This window comes from Budorcas taxicolor, chromosome 11 (genome assembly GCF_023091745.1).
Source record: "Budorcas taxicolor isolate Tak-1 chromosome 11, Takin1.1, whole genome shotgun sequence".
Taxonomy (NCBI): Eukaryota; Metazoa; Chordata; class Mammalia; order Artiodactyla; family Bovidae; genus Budorcas; species Budorcas taxicolor.
The window spans coordinates 156,486,107-156,501,425 of record NC_068920.1 but is presented as its reverse complement, the minus strand read 5'-3'; the positions used below and the strand labels follow the sequence as shown (position 1 = coordinate 156,501,425).

The 15,319-nt window shown below is 53.2% G+C and overlaps 1 protein-coding gene across 2 annotated transcripts in view; it reads right to left on the bottom strand.

Moving 5' to 3' along the window:
- MVB12B (multivesicular body subunit 12B) overlaps positions 1-15,319 on the bottom strand; it is a 200,200-nt gene that overhangs the window by 8,410 nt on the left and 176,471 nt on the right. The window lies entirely within an intron of this gene.

The following is a 15,319-nucleotide window of genomic DNA, read 5'->3' as shown; positions in this document are numbered from 1 at the left end:
CAATATTTTATAGTAACCTATAAGGGAGAAGAACCTGAGGAAGGGTGTATCTATACGTGTGTGTGTGTATCTGTGTAAAAAGCGGAACTGCTTTGCTGCACACCTGAAACCCCACACTGTAACTCAACTATACTCAGTACAAAAGTTTAAAGAATAAAAGGAGAATGAAATCTTGTCATTTGTAACAACATGGATGGATCCAGAGGGCGTTGTGCTAAATGAAGTCAGTCAGACACAGAAAGACAAACACCTGGAGATCTCAGTTATATGTGGAACCCAGGATACAACAAGACCAAGCTCACTGGGCAGAGCAGATGCCAGAGGCGGGGTGGGGTGGGTGAAATGGGAGAAGGGGGTGAAAAGGCACAGACTTCCAGTTACAGAGTGATTATGTCCTGAAGATATACTGCACAGCGTCGTGAATATAGATATCAACACTGCAATTCATATTTTGGTAAGTTGCTAAATTTTAAACATTTTCATCAGAAGAAAACAGTTGTTACTATGTAAGATAAAAGATGGTAACTATATTTATTATGATAATTGCTTTGCAATATATACAACTATTGAAACATGTTGTATACCTGAAGCCAATATGCCTTTTATACTTCAAGAAAGAAGGTGGGGGTGATGATCTCTACTCTCGGGGCCCTCTTTGAGGGTGGGATGAGGTGCGGCAGGTTAAGGGCCCGCCTGCCCCAGCACCAGGCAAGCACTCACTGTACATTTGTTGGCTACGTAACAGAAGACATCAACGCGGCCCCACTTTGCTGCTAATGACCCGGGCTCCGGCCATGGTCCGGGCACTCCAGCTCCAGGAAGCTGGAGGAGCGGTGCAGCCTCAGACCAGGAGGACTTCGGGTTAAGTTTGGGACAATACCGCCACCTGGTGGCTGCTCAGGAGCATCACGGCAGGAAACAATCTGCCTCCATCACCCACTCACCCACCTGCATCCGCCTGTGCTGGGCTCTGGGGTCAGGAGGGAGCCCTACAAGACGGGCAGGGGATGGACGCCGGCACTGCGATGCTTTAACCCAAATGGGCAATAGGAAGAGAGCAGCCTGGGGGAGAGAACATGAGGGCATTTCTGCCAATGGCCAAGGGTGGTCCCTGAGGAGTACTCGGGGGTGCCGCCTGCCCGGGTGCAGAGACGTGGATGAACCCCGAATGCAGGGATGGGAGTGGGAGCCCTCAGGGGAGAGGGTATCTGGAGTTTCAGTGTGGAGATGTTTGGAGGAAAGCGCACAGGATCAGAAGACAAAGAGGACAGGCTTGGAAGGCAGGACACCAGCCCTGGCGATGGACCCAGGGCCAGGGAGGAGGATGGGGGGGATCAGGGGGCAGCAGTTGGCCTGAGCTGCACAGGCTGGGGCGGGGGGGACGGGGTCACTAAAAACACGTGGTGACCGCAGCAGGGGCAGGGCTGGGTGGGCGAAGGCTCCAGGGCGGTGCCGACATGGACAGCAGAGTGTGGTCTCTCCTCGGGGGTGGACAGAGGGTGGCACCCAGACTGAGAGCAGCAGGCTGGTCAGTCTGTAGCACACACAGGCCCTGCCTGAGCAGGTCCAGGGGGTGGCCAGAGATTCCGCCTCGTCAGCCAGCTCCCCGGTGACCCGATGCTGCGGGTCGGTTCTGTGGCCGTACCAGAGGGGTGTGGGAGTGGACAGGAGGGGCAGAGAGGAAGAGCCAGAGTCTTTAGGGCTGAGGGGGTCGCTGAGGAGGGAATGGGGGGCTGTGGGGAGGAGGCTGGTGGTGGTGGTGGGGAGCTTCACTTGGGCTGCTCTGAGGCCTTGCTTGGGGTACAGCTGAGGTGAGGCACTTAAGTGAGGGAGCCAGCCCAGTGTCAGCCTGCTGGAGTGGCACCACCAGCTGTGGGCTGGGTCACCTCTACCCTCCAGCGCCTGCTGTGCCCAGCTCCCAGGTGGCAGGAACACCCAGGGCAGGGAAGCCGCCTGAGTTTGCTGGGGGCCAGCTGGCCAGAGGGTACGTGAAAGGGGACGGAGGCACAGGCCCCCAGATGTCCACAGCCAGGGGCCCAGGGGCCCAGGGGCCAGGCCCAGAGACTTGGATGCTGCCAGGGGTAGGCCCAGAAAGGGTACTTTCTGAGGGCATGGAGCAGTGGGGACAAGGGGGTGCAGGCGGGCTGGGGTCAAACTGCATTGGGGGGTAGGTGGTTGGGAGGCCTGTCTTTGTGGCCAGGAAGGGACAGGGTCCCTGGGTGGCTGGGGGCGGGCTGGTGGTGTAGAAGAGCCTTCAAGGATAAACTAAATTCTTGTTTCTTTCACTCTCTGGGGTGAGGGGGTGTGGGCATGTCTTGGTGGGTAAATCAGGGGTACACAGCCGCCTTCTCCTGACTCAGGGCCGAGTATGCCACCGCCTCCCCGCCCCCAGAGAGGGCCAGGGACCCGCGGCACAGCCTGCACCCCACCCCCACCACCGCCCCGCCCCTGCCCTTGAGATTTTTCCCTTTTTAGGTCATCTTGGCTGGAGAAAAGCACTGCTCCCCCACCTCTTGTTTTCTCTTAACTCCCCAAATGAAATTTCAACATATGTCCCCCCGCCATAATCCCCCTTAGGCCGCGGATAACCCTTCCCACAGACGCTGTCCCCTGCCCGGGACGGGCTGGCCCCGAGTGTTTGCCCAAGAGACTAGGCCGCTTCTGGAAGCCCTTTCGCTCCCTTGGGCAAACAGTGAGTACCTTTGAAGGTGGATTTGGGCCCGGATCTGTTTACTCAAGACATTAAGTCTCCTGCATAAGGAGGACCTGCACTCGCGCACAAACAGCAAATCCTTTTTGAATTAAAAAAATTTTTCAATTAAAAAGCATTTTGGTTCACAGAGCTGAGACCCCCGCGGAGCAGCGCCCCCAGCCACAGCGCCCTCTGGTGGACAAGGGCCATCATGACAACTCTTAAGCCATGGCGCTCAATTCCCAGATTCCGAGAGGTTTTGTCACAGTGAGGCCAACATCCTGGCCTTGCGAGGCCACACCGTGGAGCCAAAGGCACCCTGGCCTCAGCCTCGAGGCAGAAAGGGACGGGGGTGGGGGTGGGGGAGCGAGCCTGCATCCACTCGCGCAGACGTGAGAATCACCCGCGACAACTGTGAAAGCACCTTGAACGAGAAAACCCGGTCCTCCATCAGAGCCAAGGGTTGCATCGGAGAGTCAAGGGTTTGAACCTGGGCCCTGCCGGGCAGCGGGCGGGGTGAGGGTGGTTCTCGTTTAACTGGTGGGCAGGGCAGGCATCATTGCTTTTTTAAAAAGCACTAAAGTGATTTCAATGGTTAGACAGGCATCGATGTGATGGTTAGGAGACCCAGGGAGGGCTCCGGAGGAGAGGCGGCAGTAAGGGGCTGTTTTTAGAACCTGAATTTTGAGACGTGGGAGCTGAAGCTCAGGGGAGGATCAGACTTCCCAAGGTCCCTGGGGGCTGGACGAGGCCCCGAGGGTGCCAGGGGCAGGGACCCGGCCTCAGGACAGGGGTCTGTACTCACCACTTACACGGGTGGGCTTCTGAGATGGGGGGGCAGGTGGGGTCACAGAAGGGCCTGGCAGGATGGCGGCAGGGGCAGGCCTGAAGGAGCCCAGGCTGGGCCTCAGGGGCCTGGCAGGGTGAAGACAGGCCGGGGGAGTGAAAAAGCAAGACGCCGGCCAACGCCGAGCCTGGTTTGGGGCTGGAGCCACCGTTGTGAGGGTGTCTGGGGCACGCGGTGGTGGGTGAGCTCTGAGCAGTGGCCCCACCGGCCCCCAGCCTGCCTCTCCTGGAGCCTGTCCTGGCACCTGCCCAGCCCCGGGGGCCAGGACATGATACCTGCCACGCTCGATGCCTGGTTCAGACCCTCGGGGAATTCCAGCTCTGGAAGCTTCCTCTCCCTACATGAGGGCTCGTGTCCTCCCATCTCTTTCCTGAAGCCTGGCTGCTGGATCTCGGCCCCCCTCCCCAGGGGAGGGAAGGGGCAGGTGCCCCTGTGAGCAGTGGGCCCTGAGGGCCCCCACGGAGCAGGCCTGTGTGTGCTGGGAGGGCCCATCCAGCTGATGTGAATACACGTCCACCCCTTCGAGCTGTGGGGAGGCCCAGAGGCCCAGAGGCCCAGGGACGAGTCTGGGTCTCCCCACTTTCCCACAGGAGCCTCGTTTCACACTTGGATTACGGTTCCAGAGACACATCCGAAAGCCTGGGTGAAAGGGGGAGGCCCCGGGCTGAGAAGCCATAGCAGAGCTCCAAGGAAAGGCTGTCACATGCAGACTGGGGCTCAGGGGACATGGGGCAGCCAAGACGGGCCCCCCAGAGCTGGAGGGGGTCCTAGAATCCCCCAGAGCTGGGGCGGTGCCTTGTTCACCCCTCAGCTGCTGAGAGTCCACAGCTGGGCCTGGAGGTCAGGGCTCCTGGAGCCCTTGGTCACTAGTGTGGCCACTCGTAAGGGGACGGGAGGGGCAGGAGGTGCTGGGTCCCCAGTCAGGGTCAGGGACAGAATCCTCTCTGCTAGTGAAGCTGGTACCACCGCTCTTCCGATGATGGGTGACTGTTCTGAGTGAGGCCACCGGGTCGGGAAGCAGGCGGGTCCCATGACAAGCCCCCAGCGGGGTCGGTGTGAACCTTCTGGGAAGCCTCTTCTGCATTCTCCTCAGGTTCCCCAGCGCTAACCCGCAAGCAGCAACCCCAGCGTCAGAAACCCTGAGCCCCACCCAATCCCGCTGCTCGGTCTCACCCTAAATGAGGGGCTGGAAAAGCTGCCCTCTGAGATGCCCCTGCTCCAGGGGCAGGGACCATGTCTGTCTGGGCACCGTGCCCGGCGTGGCTGCATGGTGACTGAGACCACGTGCAGAGTCAGCCCCTGCGTCTTCTGACTCCGGGGGACCCAGGTCATCTTCGTCAATGCCTGTCAGCACCCTCTTCCCTTTCCTGCCCCAGGCCTGGGGCTCCTGGGAGGGGATGGCGACACCCACTTGCACCCTTCACGGCCTGCCGCCCTGGGCTCAGTGCTGGGAGAGCCCCCGACTCAGGGCAGGACACCCTTGCTCAGGAGCATCTCCACCTAGGATCCGATGGAGCACAGAGTGGCGAAGTGCCTCCCAAGTCCCCACCCGGGGCAGAGCTCCACTCCCAGGACGGAGGTGTGGAAGCTTCTGGCACAGGCCTGTCCCCACGCGTGGCTTCTCAGATCCCAGCCCTGACCCCGCCTCCCTTCAAGCACCACCCCTTGGTGCCTTTGGGAAGGCTACTCCCCCCTGGGGCATTTGTCCTCCTCTGGGGACGATTAATTACTGGCCTCCAGGGCTCCACATCACTGTCCATTTCCTGCTTAAGTGCAAGGCTGGGGTGGGGGCTCGGCCATTTCTGTAGCTCCAGAGTCTGGTAGAGGCTGTGGCCCAGAAGAGGTGAATGAATGAACAAACGATGGATGGATGGACAGATGGTACAGGGTGTGAGAGGTGAGTGGGTGGATGGGTGAGTGAGGGGCAGCTCAATGCAGAGCAGACAGCTAGCTTGGGGACTCAGTTCTCAGACAATGGGGAGGTCATCTGGGTTCTCAGTCTTTTGTGGAAGCAGCGGTGTGTCAGTCCAGCCTTGGGTCCTCTGCATTCCCATGGCCTCTGGGCTGATGGTGTCATGGCCCCTATCCTGGGGTGTTTAACTCATGGGGCAAAGTGCGGATCCCAGGGTTCATCCACATTGCCACCACTGTCCCCCCACCCCTCCACCATGAATAGTGAAGGTATAAGTCTAGATGTGATTTGTATCTTCATGCTCAGACATGTGCAAGCTGGAGGCTCATATGCTGCTGGCCTGTGTGGTGTTTTAAAATAGTCATAAACGTGGGAAAGTTGAGAGACTTGGCATAAAATGCCAACATCTTCCAGGTTTTATAAAAAAAAAAAATAGGGGGCTGCGGCAATTCCGGACCTTCACTCTCGGACTTCGACCATGAGCCTCACACGGGTGAATGGAGGCAGCCTCCTTTAGAAACACATGGCTTTTCCAATTTGCACAGTCCCCACCACTCCCTATAAATCACCCAACCAGAGTGTTCACCATTTTATCACTGTGATTGCATTTTGTGTGGACTGATAGGGACAGAGTAAGCAAGAAATATTTCTTGTACTCATGATGCGTAAAAGTAGGAAAACGAAATACAGACTGAGAAGGCCAGGCATTTTAAGGAAAATGGGGGAACGTGCATTCTACGGTGGGACTTAGATCTCTGTGTGAGTATTAACGAGCTCTGCTTCTCCAGACCCCTCCCGTGCTGCGGGGCTGGGGGCCTGGTGGGCACCTGTGTGTCAACCAGCGTCGTCTGCGTGGGGCTCTGGGCAAGGCTGGGGGCTGACAGATACCTTTGTGGCCGACTAAACCCTGGTTCTGCGTCAACAAAGAGCCACAGGGCTAGCCCCCTCAGTGAATCAGCATTTTAGAATTCATCTAAATATCACCTAAAAAATGGGTATTTGTGTTTTCCCTCTCCCAGGTTATTTGTGGAAAATATTTGGAACAATGCTGCTTTCTGACACTGTATTCTGAGTGAAAAAGCAGCTGTGTGATCACTACAGGAAGATGTCCTCCTCATTTGTCACCTTTATGCTCATCTTTTACCTACATGTCAGGCAACCTTCTAAGAGTTCAGTTTGAGGGGGGTGTTACTATTTTTGGGGGGTATTAACTATTTTCTTGGCCACGTTGTCCAGCATGTGGGATCTTAGTTTCCTGACCAGGGATCGAACTCACGCCCCACCCCCTGCAACAGACACACAGAGTCTTAACCGCTGGGCTGTCAGGGAAGTCCCTGGGGTGTACGGGGTATCACTTTAAAACTTGGGGGATGAGAGTTCCCCAAACCACAAGAAAAGGACAGAAAAATCCTTTTAGGATGAACTTTCAAAAGACCAAATAATTCACCTTGACCTCTATTCTACATGAGCCAGGTATAACTCATGACGGTATCCAGGGCAGGTAATTCTGTCTGTCAAACATCAGCTCTGCCTCAGGTTCATTTCCAAGGGCTCAGCCTGGCTCCCTCATCCGTATGCTGAACGCCCTGGGCTGCTGCGCGAGCAACCTGGAGACCTGGGCGGAGGCTGGCGCTTGGCGGCCCTGTTACTGATAGAACCAGAGAGGGTGGTAGGGGGAGAGGGACTCAGACTCTCAGAATTAGGAACTCTATTAATATAATCTACCATATTAATTTGCCTGCAGAGAAAAAAATATGATCATCTCAATGGATGATTAAAAGACATTTATCAAAAGCTACTATCCATTCCTGATAAAAACACTTAGGAAAATAGAAATAGATGGCTAATTCTTTAACACGATAAAAAAAAAAAAATGATGCCTATATATAGCAAGCCAAAATGCAGCATTATGGGTGAGTATCGAAACTAGAAATTTCCATTCAGACAAGGAGGCCCAGTGACCTGATCGTTCCGGCCGCAATGCTGGCTGAAGGTTCAGGAAGGGGGCAGGAGGCGGCGGTGTCAGCGTTTGCAGACGACATTAACGCCAGCCTGCGTAACCAAAGAAAAGCAACTGAAAACCATCAGAAGTAGAAGCCAGTGAGAGAGCCAGCCCCTAAAATAAAACACAAATGTCAACGGCTCTTTGATGCAAAAAATGACAGGAAATATAATGGAAAAAAAGACCCTACTCATGAGAACCACAAAAACATCAAACACTTAACAATAACCTACAAAGAAGTGTGCAGACTCTCTGCAAAGAACATCCTTCTATGCTGCTGAGCGACAGACACAAAGCCCCAGGTGGAGACTCTTCACCAAACATCTATTAACCTACATGCTCAGTGCAGTCAATAATAAACATCTAGAGTGGAGTTTCTCCCCCTGAAAAGTCTAACGTTCAGCTGGAATAATCATCAAGTGACTATAATTAGAAAAATCTGGGGTGGGGGGAGAAGGAAGAACTAAGCTTATCATATATTAAAGCTTATTATAAAGCTATCTGAGTCAAAGCAGTGTGGTAATCATACAAAAAGAACAGAGACGAGTGTCAAGAAAAACGTCCCTTGGTCCACTTACAGATGGAACTATACAATGAGGGTAACACTTAAAACGACTGAAGAAAGTAAACAATGATAAGAAAACTGGTTAATGGCTTAGGATAAAATGAAGCTGGTTCTAGTTTTTACCTTCTAATAAACTTCAGATGGATCAAATAGTTGAAAACTGTTTAATACTGTAAGATATTAAAACACAAAAAGGTATGAGAAAATAGGAATCTTAAGTATGACATGAAACCAAAAACAAAACATTAAAGTCAAGATTGCCCATGAAAAATTAAAAACTATTGTATAGAAAAACACATCTTTAACAAGGTGAAAAGCCACTGGTTAAAGTGTGTGTGTGTGTGTGTGTCTATGTGTGTGTGTTTGAACATAGGACAGAAAAAAGGTTGTTACAAAGAACATAAAAAAACTCAAAAATGAATGAAAAAAACCAAATAAGCCAATAGAAAAAACTGGGCAAATGGCACACACAGAATAGATTCACAAAAGAAGTATACAAATGGCTGATAAATATATGAAGAAATGTCCACCTTTAAATACCCGTGATGCTTATAGTGAGGGTGTGGGAAACAGGTACCCCCTCACACACCACAGGATGGGGCCAGGCAGGGGGGGTTTAAAAGGGCACTCTCTTTTTGGAAAGCAAAATGGTAATACTATGTGTTCTTCTAAAGAAAGACCCAGGGGAGCAAAGACATGTTCAAGGAAATATACTGCAGCAGTGTAATAGTGAATAATTGGAAACAACTCAAGAGTCAATCAATAGTGGATTGCTTAAATAAATTATGACACAATCATAAAAGGGAACCACATGTAGTCATTAAAAAGAACGGGGCAGATCTGTGTGCGATGACACGGAAGGTTGTGCAAGATATACTAGTCAGTGTGAAAGCAAGCTACAGGAGTGTTATGTCCAGTACTGAACACGTGATGCTTGTTGGATGTGGGCATGTCTTTCTCTCCCAGGAATGGACCATGGGGGACCCTCACCTTTTTCCTGTTTCCGTTGTGTTTGCATTTTAAAAAACAGGTATGACCTTTGCACTTGGAAAGAAAACACTAAATGTTAAAAAATTGATTCTGATTGGCAGGGTAGATACTGAAGATGATAAACTGCCCACGATGGCTGCCACACTTTATGGGGAGGGAACTAGTCTTGTCTGCGGCATCAAACAGTGGTTCCCAAGCTGCGGTCAGACTCCTGAAGTGTCCATGAGAGGCAGGTTGCCCAAGCTACTTCCCACATTTCAAATCGGAAAAGACCCCGATGCTGGGAAAGATTGAAGGCAAAAGGAGAAGAGGGTGGCAGAAAATGAGATGGTTGGATGGCATCACTGATTCAATGGACATGAACTTGGGCAAGCTCCAGGAGATAGTGAGGGACAGGGAGGCCAGGCGTTGCTGTGGTCCATGGGGTGGCAAAGAGTTGGACTCGAGTTAGTGACTGAACGACAATAACCACCCTTCTTTTATGCCTTTGGAGTGGCTATCCATTAAGCTAATTCATTAGGTTCCTTTGTTTTTGGCTGAAATGATCTCATCTTAGTGTGATAGCTCTGTAAGATTTCAGAGGCATGACTGAACAACTAGGTCTTTGAAAACAATATAAAAAAAGGGGAGCAGAACAATAGATAAGAAAGGTTAACATCTATCTAATCAACTAACTTTCATTTAATAAACGAATTAGGCAAATTTCTTTCCCCAAACGTATCAGCTTCCTGACTGAAAACGAAAGAAAAAAAGATGCTGGGGGATGAAAACGTTGAATCTCACGGATAAAGGACACCTTATTTCCTGTTGCAGTTTAAGACCTGACCACTAGATGGTGCAAAGTGATCACGCATTTTGTGACTTCGCCCTCTGCAAAATTCTTCTAACATTAATATGCACAACGAAAGCTTTCCAAAAGTAGGAAGAATGAACAATTGCACTGGGATATGAACATTTTGCTTTTATAAAACTGGGACTCTGCCATTTCATTATGATACAAAAATCTTCTGCCTCACTTTCTCCCTGCACACGCAGCTCCCCAATCCACTCTAATCTCATATACTGGAAGCGCTTGCAGAAGTCCACGCAAAGTGGACGTCCACAAGTTGGTTCCAAAAATTCTTTTTACCTCGTGATGCCAACTGTATTTCCATTAATTTCACCTCAATGTCGTGACGTAAATGCGGGTGGAATCAGCCCCAAGCTAAATAAGCAATAAGCCCCATTTTTCAACACACAAACACATAAAGATGTCAGCTCAAACTGTTTACTAATTAACACTTAAAAAGACACAAATTAGATATGCGTGGCTAAGAGCAATTATAATCAAGACGAATTTCTCTAGTCATTTGGGAACTGAAAAAAAAAAATGCCTAATTGCTGGAACCAATGTTTTAAAAACTGAAATCACGCCAGTTAGCAAATATGTTCATTTAAGGAACATTCCACGTGACTACACTCTGGAGGACTGACTACAAACAGGAGAACAAGGGAAATATTTAGGGATAAAATTAAAATTTTAAGCTCCTTTGGATTTATAACTTCATCATTAAATACGTCTACAAACAGCAGCCCATAAAAACCTGTAGCCATTAAGTGGTTAAATGGACTGCCTCCCTTGTCAATTTTAAGGGAGTGATTAATATCAGATAGTCCCTTTACTAATTAGACTCTCCCTTGTCTTTCAGCCTTAAAGTCGAGTGAAAATGGAGGCCGTCTGCTCCACCAGGGAGTGTGCTGGGCTAATGATGACGCTCCTTGCCACGTTTCTGAGTGGGGTGCCCACTGAAGTGGGGTGAACGCTGTGGTCTTTTCCAGGGGAGGGCGGCAGCCACGGTGGGGAAAGTCTTTGTGTATGGAGCTGGGAGGCTCTCTGGTTGCCCTTTCAGGCACAGGAACCCTTGGCTCCTATTTTTAGAGGTTTGCGGTGTTGTGCACATGGCATGGAATCTATGGTTGAGGCCACTGTCTCTGGGCCACCGCTCCAGAGACAAGGGACAGGGCAGTGGGTGAGGGAGGTGGGGCTGGGGGTGGGGGGAGGATGAACAGGCTGCGGGAGAGGCAAGGAGACGGAGAATCGCTGCCGAACTGAGGAGCTGGGGAGCTCCCGGGCTGGCTGCGAGGGGCATCCATCAGAGGGAGGGATGGGGCGCCTGCTTACAAGGGAAATAAAGAGCAGCAGAGACAGAGAATATTTATATGCCCATCTCCTGGTGCTGAGAGAAGACGCTTCATCACCGGGTCGGCTGCAAAATTACACTTTTCCCCACTCTTGAATGGAGAGAACCTTTTGTCTGGGCAACAGGGAGGACGATAAGGGCTTCACACTGGATGCAGCCCTCCGGGGACTCCCGCCGCCCTCCTGCAGAGAGCAGCGACTGCTGCCTGGGGCACGGGGGCCAGGTCAGGGCCAGAAGGGACCCCTGCAAACCACCCCCGCCCCCTGCTCGCCCCGACAGCTGCTGCTGGCTGGTCCCTGGTCACCTTCCATGGCCCAGAGAGGGTGAGCAAAAACATGGCTCTCCTGACTTCAGGGGTAATTTACGTGGCAAAGCCCCTGCCCCAAGCCGAGGGTAGACGCGGACGGCAGGGGATGTGGCTGCTGGAGCCTAGAGAGTGACAGCCTTCAAAGTGGGAACTGGTTTACTCACCTCGGCTTCCTTCACTCCCACAGCCCACACCACCTGCGAGCACCTGAAGAATTCCCCCCAAACGCGCTGGGTGGCACGGCCACTGACTTTATAATCGTGACCTTCCTTGGGGGCCATTCGTGAAACGCAGCCTGCTGTCACCACGCCTGTGGAGGGCCTCCTGTGGGTGCCACGGCCGCGGTGGGATCCCCGGGCCTGCACGCCACCCTGAGGATGGGGAGGCCAGGGGACCTGCCCCAGGGTCCAGCATAGGTGGCAGATTTGGCGTGCTATCTGGGGCGGGGTCGGTGGGGGGGAGGCTGGACTCGAAAACTGTGTCCCTCCACCACGCCATGTCTCCTCCGTGGTCCACACAGCGGCGGATGGCTCTGGTCCACACTGGCAGGGAGCCTTGTGCCACCTTCCTGCTGGTGGGGCCAGGTGGCACCCTCTCCTTGAGGTGGTCAGATTCCACGGTAGGGGAGCTGGAGGAGCACTGCCACCCACTGCTGGGGGGCGACACCCATCTCCCTGCACTGTTACTCCTAGAAGTGGCAGGCTGGAGTCCGGTCGGCCCCTGCTCTGGGCGAGGCGGGGGGCACCTGGGGACAGGGTCCCAAATCACCAAGCTCAAGACCGACAGAGAGACGGGGCTGGTTCAGGGGGTGACTTGTCCCTGAGGCCAAATGGTGGTGACAGAGCATCCCCAGACAGGGCAGGTGGGTGATGGTAAGGCTGGCAGGGGGGCAAGCAGGCCCAACGCCACTCTTAGACGGGCTGCTTCGGGGCAAGCACTCCCATTTCCTCTACAGCCAGGACTACCCGGGACCCACATTTCTGCTGTGTGCCGGGGTGACACCACCTGCCCCCGGGGGCATGCAGGGATAAGGGAGGGGAGAGCCTGCCCCTCACAAAGCAGCCCCCACAGATGCCAGGCTCTCCCTGCTGCTTGCGAATCCCGGGCGAGATCTGGGTGGGGAGGTGCGTTCAGGATGCACAAGGGGACAGTGCAGGTCACGGTCAGCCCTGAACCCAAAGGCAGTCTCCTGACTTCTTGGGGGAGGGTGCTCGGCTTGACGCTGTAAACAAGAGCAGAGCAAGCCCCCAGCTGAGCTCCTGCTGCCCCCAGGCTCCTCCCCAGGCGATGCCCCTCTCCCCTGAAGGACAGCCAGACTGGGTGCAAGTGAAAAAGGCAAAATCACCCTGAGCAAGGGGACCCCCAGGTGCTCAGGGCCAGCCCACAGAGCCCGAGAATGGGGCCAGGGAGCTGTGGGCTCAGCTCCTCCTCTGCCTCCAACTCCAGGAGCTATGCTGAGTTCAGAGGCTGAGAGGGGCAAGTTCTCCAGTTTATTTATGGAGAATGCTCACTGATGTTGTTGCAGAAGGAGCGTGTGGATGTCAACATGCTAATCACCATTACGTGCACGTGGATGGCTGGTGGAAGTAACTTCTAAATCCTCAGATTAAACGAAAACCCTCACGGCATCCCTGACGGTGGGGATGTCAGTGATGGTTTCCCAGCTTATATAGCATGTCTAACCTCTCCCCGTTTCCCTATACTTTCTCTAACTCCACTTTAATTTCCTTCAACAAGAGAACACAGACATGTGCTTTTAAACCACCACTGAAAACAAGGAAGGAAGCCAGGGGTCCTTCAACAGAGAACACAGTGTGTGCTTCTAACTTATCACTGAAAGCAAGGAAGGAAGCGGGCGTGGTCCACAGAAGGCAGCGCGTCAGGCTGCAATGGGGTGAACTTGCACCAATTCGCTCCGCTTCCTGGGACCAGGGGGATGGGCGTGACAACGATCGCCACACGACTGGACCTGCCTGGTGGTCCGCCTACCAATGTAAGGGCCATGGGCTCGATGCCTGGTCCTGAAGGGTTCCACATGCCTCGGGGCGACTAAGCTCGTGTGCCACAATTACTGAAGCCCACGAACCCCAGAGCCTGAGCTCCGAAACGAGAGACGCCACCGTGATAACAAGCCCGAGCACCACAGCTAGAGAGGAGCCCCGGTCCGCCGCAACTCGAGAGCCCATGTGCAGCAATGAAGACCCAGCGCAGCCAAAAATAAATAAAAAATACACCGCCCACAACCATGACACTTGCTATATACCTCATTAAAAGACACTTGCTTCTGGGAAGAAAAGTTATGACCAACCTAGACAGCATATTAAAAAGCAGAGACATTACGTTGCCAACAAACGTCCGTCTAGTCAAGGCTGTGGTTTTTCCAGTGGTCACGTACAGATGTGAGAGTGGGACTGTGAAGCTGAGAGCCAAAGAACTGATGCTTTTGAAGTGTGGTGTTGGGGAAGGCTCTCGAGAGTCCCTTGGACTGCAAGGAGATCCAACCAGTCCATCCTAAAGGAAATCAATCCTGAATATTCATTGGAAGGACTGATGTTGAAGCTGAAACTCCAATACTTTGGCCACCTGATGCAAAGAATGGACTCATTTGAAAAGACCCTGATGCTGGGAAAGATTGAAGTCGGGAGGAAAAGGGGACGACAGAGGATGAGATGGTTGGTCCATCACTGACTCGAGGAACGTGACTTAAACTCTGGGAGTTGGTGATGGATGGGGGGCCTGGCGTGCTGCAGTCCATGGGCTCGCAGAGAGTTGAACATGACTGAGCGACTGAACTGAACTGATACCTAACCGGGCAGCTGCCACAGCAAGTGCTGCTCTGAGCCATTTCCGTGACTGTCTCAGTGACACCCATAAATGCTACGTTTTCATTATTAATACTCCCCTGGTTTTACAGAAGGGGAAACTGAGGCTCAGAAAGGTTACGTGGAAAAACTGAGGATGCTACCCCTGCCAAGCTCTGCTCAGAGCGCCTGACATCAGCACACTGTACTCTAAACACACACATTGTTGGCCCTTCCGTGGGAAGAGAGTTAAGAGAACTGATGGTGGTTTCCACGGGCACTGGCTGTGCCACTGGGCTCTCTTCTATTGCATCCTGCCTGGTCACCTGAAGGCCTGGGTGGGGTCAGGACCCAGGTTGATGGGCCTCCCAGGTACCACTGTCCCCACCAGCCCGAGGACAGGGGGCCATGGACTTTATGTCATAACGGAGGGCATCTGGAGTACGCCACGTGAGATCTCCATCTTGTCTTGGGCAGATAACTTCGCCTCTCTGAGCCTCAAGTTCTGACCCACGAGATGGGGAGGAATGTTGTCACCTGGTCAGCCCGGGGTGAGAATCAGTGATGATGGAGGTAAAGTTCAGGCCCAGAGCCTGGACTTTAAGCACGTGGCAGGTGCTTAAATAAATGGGGCTCTGGCTACAGCCCGGGAGGATGGGTGGGGAGAGAAGGGGTGACGTTCACAGCTGTCCCGTCTCCGGCACTGGCCACCCACCCCCACCAACCCATGGTCATGGGCACTTGCTGTCTATGGTATTTTTCACACCTGTCCCTTTAGTGTTCATGAGACAGGTTTTCCTGTTATCCAAGCTTTAAGCAGAGAAGGGACATACCCCTGGCCCCCCCACCCTTTAAAGTCTGTGCGACCTTGTCCATCCTGAAAGGTCACAGGCCGGCTCCCTGCTTCACAGCCTGTGGCCAGAGCAGGTCTCTGCAAAGGCCGGCCAGACACGCTCGCCGGCGCCACCCTGTGGGGACCCCACACAAAGGCAGTCTGGGCGGGGGGCATCACCTCACTTTCAG